Genomic DNA, 3,938 nt, shown 5'->3' on the forward strand with positions numbered 1-3,938 from the left:
GAAATAAGTGTCTTAAGTTTTGAACCTGCTATCGACCTCACAAGGCTCCAGTGGCTACTTCTAATCCAGTGGACACATACCTGACCATGGTTAAACTAAACAGGTCATAAAACAAAACACAAAGTCATGAAAGACACAGGCAGGGGAACGGAGGGCTGACAGGGAAGATGGGTATAATTAGATAGAGTGTCAAGGGCAGAGTAATCAGAATATATAGATTCACGAAATTGTCAATAACAATATTAACTCATCAATACAAATTACTTTTTTTAAAAATTGCCTCTGGTCCCAGCTTTCAGGAGGTAGGGGCAAGTGGAACTCTGTGGAACTGAGGCTAGTCTGGTCTACATAGTGAGTTCCAGGCTAGCCAGGACTGTATAGTGAGACCCTGTCTTAAAACAAAGCCACAATACATTTAAATTAAAAAAGGATTCTAGCCTTATACATATAGTACCATAATGCCTGTAATCCCAGCAGTTAAGAAGCTAGGTGAGCAGTTCAGATTGTGATTCAAAGATATCTTAAGGAGTTTTATTGTTTGTTTGATTTTTTTTTGTTTTTTTTTTTTGTTGTTGTTTTTTGTTTTTTGGGTCTGTTTGTTTATTTGTTTTTTGCTTTTTTGGTTAACCTTATCTGAAAACCAAACCAATCAACTAATGTAACTCTGATGGCTCGTATATGCTCGGCTCAAGGAGTGGCACTATTCGAAGGTGTGGCCCTGTTTAAGTAGGTGTGGCACTGTGGGTGTGGACTTTAAGACCCTCATCCTGGCTGCCTGGAAGTCAGTATTCTGCTAGCCAACTTCAGATGAAAATGTAGAACTCGCAGATCCTCTTGCACCATGCCTGTCTGGATACTGCCATGTTCTCACCTTGATGATAATGGACTGAACCTCTGAACCTATAAGCCAGCCCCAGTTACATGTTGTCCTTATAAGAGTTGCCTTGGTAATAGTGTTTGTTCACAGCAGTAAAACCCTAACTAAGACAGAAACCAAAAGAACAAACAAACAAACAAACAAACAAACAAAAAAGTCCTACCCTAAACCTGTCTGGCTGCCTGGGCTAACATTCCAGTTCCGCCACTTGACTTTGACCTTTGGCAACTCCCTTAATCACTGCCAGTGCAGATGTCATAAATAGTTCCTGTCTCATAGGCTCGTTGTGAACATACATAAGCAGTAGGCGTACCTACGGGGTATTTTCTATGGGCGGTGCCATTCCATCTGGTAGGATCCTGGATTAAAGAAGGGGGAAAGCAACCTGAGAACCAGCATTCATTTCTTTCTGCTCCTTGGCTGCAGATGCAACGTGCCCGGCCACTTCAGGCTCTTGCTGCCATATCCTTCCGGACCATGAAGGACTGTGACCCTTCAAACCGTGAGCCCGTGCTCCTTTAAGTTGCTATCCTGTAATAGCAGTGAGAAAGGTAACTAATGTGTCAAGGCAGGGCTAGACACAAGCAAAGATGAGAGAAGATTTTATTTTCATTTCCTTTATGACTTGCATATGTTTTGCTTCACAAATTGCTTTTTTTTTAATATAACATACTGCACATCGTTGAAATATCAGGGAATAAAAATAACAAATTTAATCTTTAAGCAAAAGTTGGCATTACTATGGGTAATCATACATTTACTTAGGTGGCAAAGATAATCTTACCTGCCCCATATGTACATACCTTCACGGTATGACTTTGCTGTTTTTATTCTCATAAAGAATTAGAGTTTACTGATTGTTTAAAATCTGGACTGGACTTGTGTTGGCCAATAGAGGAAGACAGCAAAAGTGACACCATCTAATCTAAAGCACTTCTAATCTTAGATAATAAGGAGATGTGTGGTCTCTCCTAGTCTCTCATATAGATGTACACACACACACACACACACCTCAAGCATCTATTTGGAAAAGCCTGGACCAGCTGGCTAGGTGCCAGAGACATATTATCTAGATGGCAGAATCAGTTGGCCAAAAACTGACCTATTGACTGTAGCTCTCTGAACACACCAAGGCTAGTTCACCAGGACAGCCATTCAACTGACCCTAGTTCAAATCATTAACTAAGAAATAGTGGGGTACTACTTATTGTATGCCACTTAGCTTCACATCTGTTGTTATGTAGAAAATGCTAACTGATATCCGTGCATATATAGTGCATGCCATTGAAGGCCCTTTAGTTTGGTGAAATTATCTGGGCTATTAACAAGCTTCCTGGATTTTTAAAAAGAGTCTGGTATGAAAAGGGTGCTTACAAACTCACCACAGAATAAAGTATAGAAGGCCAGTCCTTTCATTGAAGCTATTTTGGTTTTTTGTAGGGAACATAACAACTAAATGCTCCAGACTTTGAATGTGCTTCTCAATGTGCTTCTTAATAACCTCTACATGTAGAGTTAATTTTATATCTTACCTGGTACTTTCAAATGCAAAGTTACTTAAGGTTTAAAATGAAAAATCATTAGAGCTGGTCGTTACTGACAGAAAAGGTTCCACAGAACTGAGTGGCCAAGACATGTGACTTCCTGGGGGACCAGACCACAGAATTAAAGGAGGCCTGCCAACTGTTTGACAGAACCAACGTGGTGTGAGAGCCAATGTGAGAGCATGATGAAAGTCCTGGACCAGAACCCTCCTGATGCCCAGGTGCTCAAGGCCCTGGGGAACCCCAAGAGTAATGAAATGAAAGCCAAGTGATAGACTGGAGCACTTCCTGTCCATGCTGCAGACTGTGCCAAGAACAAAGACCAAGGAACCCATGAGGAATACGCTGGAGGCCTTCATGCATTTAGGAAGGAAGAGAATGGTACCTGTCATGGGTGCTGAAATCCATCAGGTCCTTGTCATGTTGAGTAAGAAGATGACAGAAGAAGAGGTAGAGATGCTGGTGGCAGGACATGAGGACAGCAATGGTGGTATGAACTATGCAGAGCTTTGGCCAGAAGGCGCCAAATGGGTGTAATTATTTTACTAGTAGGAAGAGATCTGTTGTAGCTATAAGAAGGCTTGGTGATTGTGGTAGGAGTCTTGGATAAAAATATGTCATCTACCAGATCACTTAGTAAAAGATCCAGGATGGCTTAGAGGTGATTTTTTTTTTTAAGTAAAACACATATTGATCATCTGTTCAAAGCTAACCTGGCCCTATTATAGACTCTGACCTTTGACCCAATTAGCTGACTTTTCCATATCTCAGCAATGGTGGTATAAACTATGAAGAGCTTTGGCCAGAAGGTGACAAATGGGTGAGCCTAAAGCATTTCCATAGCCTAAGTCTGTGCCTTGCTCACCGTGAGATTTCTGTGGTCCTAGGGACTGGCTATGCTCCCTTATCACAGCAGCTTGCCTATCAAGTCTCTTTTGGACTTTACCAAATAAATTTGCTTTCCTTGTGGAGAGGGGAGGGAGGGGGCGGGAGGGAAGGGGAAAGGGAGGAAGGAGGGGGAGGGAGATGGGAAAGGGAGGGAGAAGGGGAGGGGGAGGGAGAGGGGGGAGAACGAGGCTCTAAGAGCAGATATTTACCAAGTTACTATCACAGAATTAAAAATGACCTTAGGGTTATTACCACAACCTTCTCTGTTACCTGTTTGTAAACTGTTTTTACATTGAGATTTCATTTTAAAGAAGGTGTAAAATTATGGCAACTCAAACAATTCACTCACAGAAACTATAGTACTGAAACTAATGCATCACCCTGCCTTCCGCACACATATAAAAACAGGTTTTTGTCCCTCACCGCTGACTCTAACACTCAGTCACAGCCTCTGTTTCCTACAGGTGGTTAACCTGGGCCTGGAATCAGCCAGCCTGCCTGCCAATACCCTAACACAGCCCTATGAGGTCTAATCAACAGCTTCAACCTTGATGTTTGTGAACCTAAAACTCTGTTAGAGCTTAAGCCACAGGTAGATTATACACCATATACATATATGTATGCATATA

At 41.9% G+C, this 3,938-nt stretch overlaps 1 pseudogene; it reads left to right on the forward strand.

The window, feature by feature from the left end:
- Window positions 1-1,354: 1,354 nt before the first annotated feature.
- On the forward strand, window positions 1,355-2,958 carry LOC127665665 (myosin light polypeptide 6-like; annotated as a pseudogene).
- Window positions 2,959-3,938: the final 980 nt, after the last annotated feature.

This window comes from Apodemus sylvaticus, chromosome 15, assembly GCF_947179515.1.
Source record: "Apodemus sylvaticus chromosome 15, mApoSyl1.1, whole genome shotgun sequence".
NCBI lineage: Eukaryota > Metazoa > Chordata > Mammalia > Rodentia > Muridae > Apodemus > Apodemus sylvaticus.